Source organism: Phoca vitulina, unplaced genomic scaffold, assembly GCF_004348235.1.
Source record: "Phoca vitulina isolate PV1807 unplaced genomic scaffold, GSC_HSeal_1.0 scaffold66, whole genome shotgun sequence".
NCBI lineage: Eukaryota > Metazoa > Chordata > Mammalia > Carnivora > Phocidae > Phoca > Phoca vitulina.
In genome coordinates this window covers 6,198,990-6,211,942 of record NW_022589769.1, presented here as the reverse complement: position 1 = coordinate 6,211,942, position 12,953 = coordinate 6,198,990, and the positions used below count along the sequence as shown (strand labels likewise).

Here is a 12,953-nt window from a genome sequence, read left to right as displayed (position 1 = left end):
CTCCCTCTCCCTCTGCTTGTGCTCTCTTCCTTTCTCTCTCTCTCAAGGAAAAATAAATAAACAATCTTAAAAAAAAAAAAAGTCCTTAGAAGCAGAGAACTTTCTCTGGCTGCAGGCAGAGAGTCGCGGAATTCAGAAAGATGTGAAACATGGGAGGGAGTTGTCCCACTGCTGCTGGAGGGGGGAAACATGGAAACCATGAGAAGGAATGTGGGCAGCCCCCAGTTCCAAAGACCCCCCAGTCCCACAACCACAGGGAACTTGAATTCAGCAAACTACTGAAATGAGCTTGGAACCAGATTCATTCCCAGAGCCTCCAGAAAGGAACGTGGTCCCCCTGACACTTTGGTCTCAGACTTGTGAGACTCTAAGCAAAGGACTCACCGGGTCACGCTGTACTTGGACTTCTGACCTACAGAACGGTGGAAGAGTCCATAGATGTTGTTTTAAAACCATCAAACTTGTGGTTATGTGTTACAGTAGCAATAGAAAGCTAATACACCACAGGCCATTTGCAGGACCTGCATGCTCACTCCATCGAAAAATACCTCTCCTAGTGACCTGCCACATTGACTGACACAGTCCTGCTGTCAGAGGCCCATCTTGAAATTAAGGCATTGTTTTTCCCTTCGAAAGTCTTGTTGGTAAACACAGACACTATGTGAGCTGAAGTCATGCATTAGCAGCCTCTCACTAATTAACACACAACCAGAGCATTTCCCGCCCCAGAACATAGAACTGGCAGGTTTTGATGCAGGGACTAGAAGTTTCAAGCAGAAAAGGATCCTTCTCTGAAAGGGAAGATCTAGGTAGGAGACAGAAGTGGCTCGTTAGAGATAGGAAGATAGGAAGAAGAGAGGCCCCCAGCATAATTTTATCTGGAGCCACCACGACCTTGTAGTGTCCTGACTTACAGCTTTTGTAAGCTGGCAACCTGCTGTTGCCAATGCTGAGAACGCCCTTCTTGCAGCTCTTCTTGGGACTGGCTCCAGCGTCAACTCATGAAAGGTCTTCCATGACCATCCGCTAAGATAGCATCCCTCTCCCCTAATCACTCTGGTCTTCTCCACAGCCCTATGACCCTCTGCTATGATCTTCTCTGCATTTTAAGGTGCTTATAATTCCCACCCTGACTAGGCTGTAAGGTCCAAGAATGATGAGACTTGGCCTCTTTTCTGGTATTCCCAGTGCCCAAACAATGGCCGAGACATGATGGGGATTCAGCAAATGCTTACTGAGTGAATGGAAGACCAAAATACAAGGTAATGTCTGCCAAATACAACAAAAAGCATAAAGGATGAGATTCTCTAAGGGTGGAGAGGCTGATGGGAGAGAATTGACTGAAGAGGTCTGGTCCGGGATGTTTTCATGGGAGGCAGGTGTTTGACCTAGATAGGACCTGGTCTGAAGGAGGGTGGCCTAACCCAAGCAAAGGCAAGGCAAGGGGGTAATATGGGGGGCACTCGGGCAACTGGTGTCGATCCAGTTTGCCAGAATGAAGAGAGTGTAGACAGAGGGGAGTATGCTGTGAAACCTGCTAAACTGAAGCTTAAGGGTTTATCACTTGCATGGACACTTCCAACACCCTAGCAAGGTGCTCACATGGTCATGCGTTTCCATCAAATTTGCAAGAATAGGATCGTTTACTCACAACCAGTTAAGGCCAACCCTCCTTCCGGCTGGCTTCCCTTCTATCTCACCCATCTCACTTCCTCTTGCATTGGGTGGCCCTGGAATTTCTGTGGATGCTTTTTGGGTCTAGCTTAAGGAAGGTGAGTTGGAGATCCATCATGCAACTGCATAAATATATCCCCTTCAAGCCACCAAACCTGTGGCTGTTTGTCACAGTAACAAGGGAAAACTAACACACCCGGTGTTGGTGTCCCCCCACCACAGGTGAGTGGCGTGCCTTTGCACCTGCTGTTCTCTATGCTGAGTGGGATGTATTTATGCAGCTCACAGTCACTTCACTTCCTCTACAGCTCAGTAATTGCTAGCTATCTTCATGCAGGAATAAGTTCCCGGAATACTCTCGCTACCCACTGGGCTGAGTAACCTGGAATGATGATGTAAAGATACGTCGTGATAGGAATCTCTCCCCGAGTACGTGGGTGGTGGGGCAGAAAGAAGGTCTGAAATGCACAGAGCCAGAAGCTGGTCTGTGCAAAATTGCTCCAAACCTTTCGGCATGTGCATGAAAGCAACCTGATGGCAATTTTCCAAATTTAACAGTATTTCTAAAATTGTATCTATTACCAATAAAGAGTTGTAAAGCTGAAAGGAAAGTCTATAACCTAGGAATAGAAAAACCAATTCCATCAACCGACACGCTGTAGGAGAGATAGAATGATCATTCCATTCTCTCTAGAAAGTGGCATTTTAAAGTTGTTGTCAGACGTAGAGGCAGAGGAAGAAGAGGAGAGGCACCCCGGCCTCAGTCGCTGTGGACACTAATTGTAAAGAAGCAACAGTTAAAATTATAGGAAAGGGAAAGCCCACCCAAACCAGAGGACCAGGCGGCGAGGGAAGGGACAGGAGGAAAGAATCTTGAGGGTTCTCATTTAGGCAGAGGAAAGGCACCGGCATTATTAGCTAACTGGGATTGGCCAGGCACCGTGCTAAGGGCTGGATGTTTATTCCCTTGTTTCAACTCAAACAGCCCTACCAGGTAAGCGTGTGTGTCTTCTCCATAAACACAAAGCTGAAGCTCAGAAGAGGTCGGATTGCATGTATTATCTGTTCAGCTCTGACACCTATGTCATTTCCACCACAAGATGAGTGAGATGAAAAAGAAGTACTTTGGAGCGCCTGGGTGGCTCAGTCCGTTAAGCGGCTGCCTTTGGCTCAGGTCATGATCTTGGGGTCCTGGGATCGAGTCCCGCATCGGGCTCCCTGTTCAGTGGTGAGTCTGCTTCTCCCTCTCTCTCTGTGCTCTCTCTCTCTCAGATAAGTAAATAAAATCTTAAAAAAAAAAAAAGGAAAAGAGAAAAAGAAGTACTTTGGGGCAGTGACAGGAAGCTGGTAGAGGAAAGGATGTGAGAAGGAGGCCAGCAGTGCCCAAGACTAGAGCCAGAGAGAGAAGCTCAGATGCCTGCAGGGGTTGGGCAATCAGCAAGTGGCTGAGGGTGTTTACACAATAAAACTCACAAGCATCATCTTTACTTATGCAGACCCATTTATGCTTTCTTCTAAAACACAGACGGTTCCTTGGCCTGGCTTTCATTTCTCTTGGTACAAGAGCGATTTCTTGACTGTCAGGGAACAGGGCTATGTATATGCAATGATCCTGGGCTGTGGGTTCTTGGTTTCAGTGCCGGGACGGGTGGGAACTGAGGCAAATTGCTGAATTGCTCACACTACCCCGTTCCAGCCCATGACACCAGGTGGAAATGACCCAGGATCGTCAGATCTGATTTTCCAAGAGAAGCCAAAAAAGACAGATTATCGTGTGAACTCTTAATTTCTAAATGTTGTCAATGAATTCTCTCTCTCTCTCTTTTTTTAAAAGACTTTATGTATTTATTTGACAGAGAGAGCGATAGCGAGAGCTGGAACACAAGCAGGGGGAGTGGGAGAGGGAGAAGCAGGCCTCCCGCGGAGCAGGGAGCCCGATGCGGGGCTCGATCCCAGGACCCTGAGATCATGACCTGAGCCGAAGGCAGACGCTTAACTGACTGAGCCACCCAGGCGCCCGCCTCTCTCTTTTTTTAGAATAACGTACAGCCCACAAGACATATCTGTGAGTCAGATGTGAAACCATGTTTGATCTAGAATGAATATGGTCGGTGAGAATAAGAAACACTGAAATGAAAATAATAATAAAGGCGACGATGATGAACATGCGAGTATTTACTATGCGCCAAGTACTCTTCTAAATGCCTTACCTGAATGAACTAATTTAAGTTTCCACCACAACCCTGTAAAGGTAGATATTATTATCCCTGTTTTATAACTGTGGAAACTCAGCTCAGAGAGGCTCATGCCCAGGTCCCCAGGAAGGGTGGGGCCAGGATTTACAACAAACAGACTGACTTCAGAGCCTGAGTTCTTCTTCATCCCCAAGACTGGTTAAGGAAAGAGCTCTGGATTTTGCACTCAGGAATGAGGTTATTATCCTGGAGATTGGGGGTTGAGTTTAGGAGTCATGTGGATTTCTGAAACTACTTACAAATTTTTACATGGAGGCAAGAGTGTGTTTTCATTGGAAGGGAAGTCCCAAGCTTTCACAAAGCTCTCAAAGAGACCCTAGAAAGGGAGGAGTGACTGGTTCAGGACCGTGTACACCTTCGGTTCAGAGAACCCAGTCCCGTAGACTAAGCAGCAGAAGCTGGATGGCCAGGGGTTAAAGAGATAGTAAGCTATAGACAGGGAGGGCGAGCCCTTTCTAGAATATTGGCAGTGAAAAGAGAGAGAAAGCAGGGGTAAGGGAAGATTCTACAGATAAGAGAGATCTGGGCATTTTGTCTGCTGGGGAAGGGGGCCAGGGAGAAGGAAAGAATGAGGGATTTATGGTTCTCACACAGCGAGGACACTTTGGAAAAGGGCCACGCCTTGGCTCCCAAGCGTGAGGATCCCAAGGAGGCAGGATGAGCTGAATTAAAACATGGTTTCACCAAGTGGGAGTAGCTTCCCTCCTATTCTCTGCCCCCCCAACCCCCACCCCAGGAGCAAAGCTGGAGAGCTTTCCTACCCACCCACCGCTTTCCTGCCCTCCAGCAGGGCTCCCGCCAGTAGGCGTCCTCATGCCACGGACCTGGGGTCAGTGTGCCCCAGAGGATCTGCAAGTCTGTGCCTCTTACACAACCACCCAGCTTCTACTTCCTTCCAGGAATGGAGAACGGTAACCGCCTCTTTGCCTTCTCCAAGAAAAACAGCCTCGCCATCCTACTCACAATGTTCCCTCCTTCTGGCATTGTTTGACTTATCCCTCAGATTCGTTTCTGATTCATTTGAATTATCACTCAGATTCATTTCTCCCCAGTAGGAGAGACAGGTTTTAAAATATATAAACTACGGTAAGTAGAGGAATTTAAAAGGACAGGAGACCATGAGTGAATGCTCCCTACAGAATGTTTGCGTCCCCTCAATGTTCATAAGTTGAAACGTAACCCCCAAAGCCGAATTAGGAGGTGGGGCCTTTGGGAGGTGATCAGTTCATGAGGGTGGCGTTCTCATGCATGGGATTTAGTGCCCTTATACAAGACACCCCAAAGAGCTCCTCAACCCTTCTGCCATGGGAGGCCATGGGTCCTCCCGAGGCACGGAATCTGCCAGGAACTTGATCTTGGACTCCCCAGTCTCCAAAAGCGTAAGAAATAAATGGCTATGGACTAAAGCCACCCAGTCCATGGTATTTTTGTTCCAGCAGCCTGAAAGGACCAAGATAGTACATAACTTGGGAAGGGAATCAGCACTGGCTTTTCTGAAGATATTGCTTTTGAGGTGAGACATGCAGAATAAACCCAAATTAACTAGGTGAACAGGTGGAGGGTGCTGGTTGGGAAGTGAAGGGCAAATTCGGGCAGGGTGAACTGCGCTGTGAATGGAGAAAGAATGCTCTCGGATGGGGGAGGAGTAGGTCAAGGACAACCACATGCCATCATAGCTGAGGACACAGGGTCCTGCAAGAACACAGGAGTAGTCCCGAACGAGGAGGACAAGTCCTGGGGGGGCAGGGGTGAGTTAGTGGCAGCGGTGACATCCAAGGAGAATTAGGGAGTTTAACATACAATTTCTTGTGCATTCGATGACACCTCTTACGTACAATTCTTAGGTTTGGGAAATTTTCCGACTTAAGATTCTCTTCTCTTCAAGGTGGAAGCCAGAAGCTCACTTTCCTAGACTCCCTTGCAGCTAAGTCATAGGTGTTGCTCCTGGCTGTGTGCTCTCCAAGCCCGATTATTTGGTCCTGCTGGAGATTCTGTGAGTTACCTAATACCACCTAACACTGTTCCTTTCTTTTCAAAATCACTAACATGGATTCTGTTGTTTGCAATGAGAAGCCTGACAAAGACAGGAAGGATGACTAAGTCATTAGAGGGAAAAGGTAGGAACGGCGCTTATGCACAGGGGCAGAAAACAGTGTGATGTGGCAAGAGGAGCATAATACTTCAGGATGCAAATTTTCCCAAAGTCTGAGAAGGACATAGCTTCAGCTTGGGAGTAAAGAAGCCCCAGGTTTACTCTGGTATTGTGGACCCTACCAACAGCGTGTTGGGCATCTGCTAGTCCACACAGAAGATTAGGGGCATGGGGACACCCCCCTAATGATGCTGTAGGAAGGGGAACGTTGGGTTCAGCCAACAGAGTATTTTGTTCCTGACGTTATGGTATTAACCTGCATCTCCTCAAACCCTTTAACCACCGGCCACAGGTATGTATGGAAGAACACACTCCTGAGAACCAGAAGCCCTTAGGCTAGAGACCATGAATTGTTACCTGTGCGGCCTTGGGCACAAGGTCACTTCAAATCTCTGATCCGCTTTCCTGCCCTCCAGCAGGGCTCCCGCCAGCAGGCGTCCTCATGCCACGGACCTGGGGTCAGTGTGCCCCAGAGGATCTGCAAGTCTGAGTTTACTCATCTATAAAGTGGGGTAATACACGGTTATATGATACGGCACCTGTGAAAACTGTTTGTAAAGATTGTTGTAAGCAATCAACATCAAGAAATCATGATCCCCGGGTCTTGGGATCCAGTCCTACGCCTGGCCCCTTACACAGCGAGGAGCCTGCATCTCCCTCTGCTTGCCTCTCTCTCTCTGACAAATAAATAAAATCTTAAAAACAAGCAAACGCAACTTACATCTCATATCAAAAAGCTCCATTCAGGCCCATTTGGATACAAGGACTTAAGGAACAAAATCAAAACTCCATCTCTCCATCTCGTGTTACATTTCTTTTCTTTTCTTTTTTAAGATTTTATTTATTTATTTGACAGAGAGAGACACAGTGAGAGAGGAAACACAAGCAGGGGGAGTGGGAGAGGGAGAAGCAGGCTTCCCACGGAGCAGGGAGCCCGATGCGGGGCTCGATCCCAGGACCCCGGGACCATGACCTGAGCCGAAGGCAGACGCTTAACTGGCTGAGCTACCCAGGCGCCCCTCGTGTTACATTTCTTGTTGCGCATCCTCAGACAAATTCTCTCTTCCCGCTACCAAGAGGGCGGCAGCAACTATAGCCCTACATGAAGCTAGGCTCTGATCTATTTGAAAGGAACACAACTACATCTAGGAAATTTCTGTAAAAGCCTTTTAGCATCTCATTGGCCCAAATTAAGTGATGTTCTCTTACTTGAGCCAATAACTTATGACTGGGGGAATGCGATAATCCAATTGGTCAGTTCTCAACCACATGGTCACATCTGGGGCCAATCAAAACACTTCATTCACATGGCCTAGGAATAGGGCAGGGTGGTTTACACATATAAAAGTTGTTAAAACAACTTCAAATACCCACGGTGGGTAGTTACTGATGGTGGGGGGGGGTGTTATTTACTATGTTTTGAAGAATCTACATGGGACCCACCTTAAAGAAAAAAAATCATGCTTAAAAATGGTGCAAAGTCTCCACATCTCGTTTCTGGCTGGGAGGAGCCTCGTTCCAGCAGCTTCTATGAGTTGTTGGTCACAAGGGTTACTTGAATCTTGCCCTCTGAACAGACCTTTTACATCTTATGACTCTGATAACTTTCTATAGAGCTCCCACATTTGTTCCTGTATGTGATCTAAATTTAACAATACTATGAGTCAGAGAAGTTAAGTAACTTGCTTGAAGTCACACAGCCAGCCCTGATTTCCTGCCTCCTGGCTTATAAACCCACTCTGATCCTGGGATGCTAGCAAGAGAGAGTATGGGGAAGCTGGGAGCAGGGAGAGCAGGGGCAGGCACTTAAGCATGAAGAGTTATGAAGGCAGAAGGTAAACCAGACAGACTTGGTCTCTGTGTGCATAAGCCCCAAGTGTAGTGTGGACACAGATACAATGACAGACCCTGGTTGTTTCCTGTGCTTACGACAGGGGTAAGCCCAGAGGCCTCTGGGAGATCCCGCGGATTCTGCGGGCAACAGTGGTCTTCGAGTGAACACGGGAGCGAGCCACTGTGCATCTTTAAGGATCACATAACCCCCATTTTAATTATTAACTTGCTGCATTATTAACTGACCAGCTGTGTGTGGCAGAAAACCAAGGGTCAGAACTCCACGGTAACAATTCCCTCCTGGTGGAGTCCTCAGGCCAGTGGTTCTGAAACCTTCTCAGGGCACATTAAGCACCTGATGAATGGTGGCAAACCTCCTTCCAGAAAGATGCATGATTTGACTGCAATTTCAGGACTCAGTCCTACATATTTCCTCTCCATGTCCTGAGCGGCTACCCACATTAGGCCTAATGTCCCAGGTCCCCTCTTTTTCCTTGGTCTCTTTCCAAATAGTAACCTCACCCCCACTCCCCACCCCACCCCATCCTGCCACCAGCCAAGGGCAGCCTTGGGGAAAAGAGGAAGAGGAAGAGATTAGGAGGTGGGACTTAAAAGCACAAACCTAAACCATTTGGAGAAGAGAGAAAAATAAAGTTCTCTTCCAGAAGGCTCTGGCCAAACCGAACTACAAGTGGATATACCTATAGCATGCACACATTCATTCATTCCAAAGCTTCAGACAGGTAGATACCACTTTCAAAGGCTTTTTGCCTCGTTCCTCCCAAACTGTGACCATTTTTCTTTAAGACAATACACTTGAACTCAAAACTTCTTTTAAAACATTCTATCGCCACCATAGATGGAGAGCCACAAGTATTATTTGAAAAAAAAAAAAATTAAACACTCAGAAAACAAAACAACGTTATTAAATTCTAGCTTGCTTGGCCACTGTCCTTACCTCTGAGCCCAGAGATATTCTTTCCGTTTAAATAGACGGAGAGATTTTTAAAAGGGTGGCAGGGAGGGTGGGGAGAGGAATAGCATGTTTAAAAGAGATGTTAGAGATAACAGTCACACCAAACTGCAACTCTTGATGTTATCAGAAGGACTGAAATGATTGCAGAGCCAGTAATTTTCTCAGCGAATGGTTCAGACTTACTTCATTCTTCACCCAGTTGGGGAACGCTGTGATTTACATAACAGATACCTATTGAGCTGCCTGCTAAGTGCTCTTGGGCATAGCTGGATGGGGATGAAAGGGGAATATATATATGGTTCCTGCCCTCCCGGAGAGAATATTCCCTTGGAGGAGACAAACAACGAAAAGGAAAAGAAAATAATTTCAAATCGGGTTGAGTATTACCTAAAAAACCCCCGACAGATCCAATGAGGGGTTACAATAGTGAGTTGGAGAGGCATGGGGCATGCAAGGGTGGACTTCACAGCCTGGAGCAAAGATCAGAAGGCAGTTTGGTCTTTGGGTGAGTGAGACCAGAGTTTCCAGTAGGAAACTCATGTTCAGGATCAGACTCTCAGGGAGTGGGAAAGTGGTTAGCAGCTGTAACTTGATATCCCAGGCATGATCTGAAGGACACTAGAGAGACCTGTTCTTTGCCCCTGATTCAATCAGAAAGCAAAGCAGATGTTGTCTTAATAGTTTTCCAGTCCAATGGCCAAGAGAAAACAAAATATGTCATACATGTGGTTGTATTTAAAGTCAAGATTACAACACATGTCCAACAAACGTTGGTTGTTGCTGGAGCAAGAGATTCCATTTGTAATCGCAGTTGAATTAATCTAATTAACTGCAAATGAAGACAGTTTTCAAGTTCAGCCAAAAGGGTCACAAGTACATGGTATTTACAATGTTTTTCCCTCTTCTCTCTTTGTAGGGCCCCAACCTGCCATCCTGTTTTTAATCGCTGAAGTCCTAGTGACACGACATGAGGGTTTCTATTTGCTGTTTGGCTTGATCGCTGCAGAGACAAAGGTTCAATGCCCTGAAGAAGTTAGATCATTTAAAATATAAATCAGTACAACTGCTTTTGATTGCAATTGATCAATATCCAGGCCCCAAAATGGAGATTGTGCAATCTACTACCAGACTCGCTACACCCATAGAGGGTGACGCTCCATACTGTGCCTCCTCAGCCTTGCCTGAGTGCCAGGGCTCCCACCCTACCAGCCAGGACCTCTGTGTTTCCCTTAGAGGGTTCTGGATAGGAGTGTAAGAAGTGAAATCTCAGGCTCAACACTGGTCTCCTAAGTGCTGGCAATTCTTAGGGCAGTCGGGGGTGGGGGTGGGTTTGGCCAGGATGAAAGGCTGACTTTAGCTCTGCTTTGGGGGCCTCTTGAATCATCTTTGTTGGGAGGCTGGATATGCTGGGGGAGGATAATGAATTAAACTCATTCCATTTGAAAGAGTTCACTTAGATATAAGGAAAAAGATGATGACACCATTAGGGTTACAAACCACAGACAGTTTGCTCCCCCATTCCATATAGGATTAAAGCTCTATGGCCATTACGGGTTAGGCTCCCTGAAGCAGAAGGGTTAGGATCTGGGGCTTTGGACTCAGGCAGCCCTGGGTTCAAATTCCAGGTCTATCATCCACTATGTGTTGAAATGTACCTAAGCTGTTCTACCTCTCTGAGCTTCCATTTCCTCGTCTATGAAAAGGGCATGACTCTACTTGCCTCTCAGAGTTGCTCAGGAGGGAACACGATGCGTATGGAAATGTCAAGGTGATGCCATGAACAATGTCAATGGCACGTAATTTACATCTGCATTCAGTAATGGTACCTTCTCTCTGCCACTCTGCACGTTCCCCAGATCTGCCGTCTTGCCTCTCTTCTCTGGTTTCCTCATATGGCTGCCCCAACTCTAAACAATCTCTATGATGCCATCCAACCCTGGTCTTTCAGATTCTTCCTTAGGTCCGTGGTCCCTTCTCTAAGTGCTTTCCTTTACTTCTTCTCAGTTTGCCCTCCCAATAATGCCCCCTTTGCAGATTGAGAAATAAGGTTCAGAAAGGTTAAATGACTAGCCCATCAAGGTCTACTGGGTAGTTCCAGAACCATCTGTTCTCTTGTTGAGTCCAAGGCTCTTCTCTCTACATCTGGAGGAAACAGCTTAATATATTCCCTTTCAGCTAAGCAATCATAGAATCTATAAATCACTGGATGGGCTCATAGGATTGCATCGCCCAACAATTTCATTTTCTCGGCAATGAGAAAACCAGAGAGGGGAAGTGATTTGTCCAAAGAATTAGGGGTGGCAGAGCTAAAACTTGCACCTAACCTACTAACCTCCAGGTCAGCTGCCTTTACTTCATGCCCAGTGCTCATGGGTCTGGCTCAAACTCCTCGCCCCCTTCTTCAAAATATACATTTTCCCTCCCTCCAAGGTTAGTAGAGCAGTACCGTGCAAAAGACCTTTCTGAAATGGTGATGGCAATGTTTCAGAGCTATGATGTCCATTCTGATACACACTAACTACATGTAGCTGTTGATCACTAGAGATGAATCTACCACAGATGAAGAACTAAACTTTTCATGCTACTTAATTTTAATTACTGTACATTTAAATAGCTGCATGTGGCTTGTGGCTACCATACTGGACAGGGCAACTCTAGAGACCAGAAAACACATTGAGTCTATAGACCCAACTGATGCAATTATCATAGGTGTGGAAGATCCTTGTAATAACAATTGAGTCTAAGCTGCCTGGATCTTGTTAGGGGCTGCATTCAGTTTCATTTAATGATAGAGCACAACCTATCCCCAAAGATGCCTTTGCTCAATTTCCTCCTTTCCCTGGCAACGTCTTACCCGTGACTCTAATCTAGGCTCAAATTCACCCTCCTTCAGGAAAACTTTGCTGATCCATTCCCCTCCCACCAAACAGAGTGAAGAGATTCTTCTATGGAACTCCCACTGTCCTATAATTGTCCCCAGAAGGATGAGAAGGAAGAGAGTTTTTGTTTTGGTTTGGAAAGTGGGTGAGAGAGGAGAGAGTTTGTCTGGGGGGGAGAGAGTTGTAGCAGGGGCATTTGGGGAGTGGTGTGAGAGATATGAGGAAGATGTAACTAAGGGAGATGGGTGATATGTGACTTAGGCTTCTCTATCTGCCCTACAAAGTCTTCAGTAAAAGCAGATGTTACCAACTAGAGTGACACATGGATAAATCTCACAAGGCTGAGAGGGAAAAGCAAATCACATGCTTCACAATAAAAACACCTAACATACTAGGAGGAAAAGGGAATTTTCTCAACCAGATGAAGGTCGTCTATGAAAAACACAGAGCTAACATCATATATAATGGTGAAAGACTGAAGATCAGTCTTCAGTCCCCCTAAGATCAGTAACAAGACAAGGATGCCCACTCTTGCCACTTCTACTCAATATTACTGGAGATTTGGGCGCCTGGGTGGCTCAGTCGGTTAAGCGTCTGCCTTTGGCTCAGGCCATGATCCCAGGGTCCTGGGATGGAGCCCCGCATCTGGCTCCCTGCTTGGCGGGAAGCCTACTTCTCCCTCTCCCTCTGCTGCTCCCCCTCCCCACTTGTGCTCTCTCTCTGTCAAATAAATAAATAAAATCTTTATAAAAAATAGTACTGGAGATTTTAGCCAGGCAAGACAATAAGGCAAGAACGAGAAATAAAAGGCATCCAGATTGGAACGGGAGAAGTAAAACTATATTCACTTGCTGATAACGTAGTCTTGTGGGTAGAAGATCCTAAAGAATCCACCAAAAAACATTAGAACTTCTAAATGAGTTCAGAAACATTGCAGGATACAAGATCAATATACAAAAAGTAATTGTATTTCTTCTATACATTGACAATGAGCAAATCAAGAATGAAGTTAAGAAAACAATTTCATTACCATGACATCAAAAAGAATAAATATTGAAGAGTAAATCTAACCAAAGAAACATGAGACTTTTGAACTGAAAACTACAGAATACTGCTGCAAAAAATTACAGAAGACCTAATTAACTGGAAAGATATCCATGTTCATAGATTGCAAGATTTAATAT

At 46.1% G+C, this 12,953-nt stretch overlaps 1 long non-coding RNA gene across 2 annotated transcripts in view; it reads left to right on the top strand.

The window, feature by feature from the left end:
- Positions 1–12,322, top strand: part of LOC116624389 — a 40,708-nt gene extending 28,386 nt beyond the window's left edge. The window contains exons 2-4 of one of the 2 annotated variants that reach the window (XR_004297888.1): positions 1,189–1,262; positions 5,815–5,922; positions 9,807–12,322. This is a non-coding gene — a long non-coding RNA (uncharacterized LOC116624389). The remainder of the gene's footprint in view (positions 1–1,188; positions 1,263–5,814; positions 5,923–9,806) is intronic. The other variant, XR_004297889.1, reaches the window with a different exon arrangement.
- The last annotated feature ends 631 nt before the right edge of the window (positions 12,323–12,953 follow it).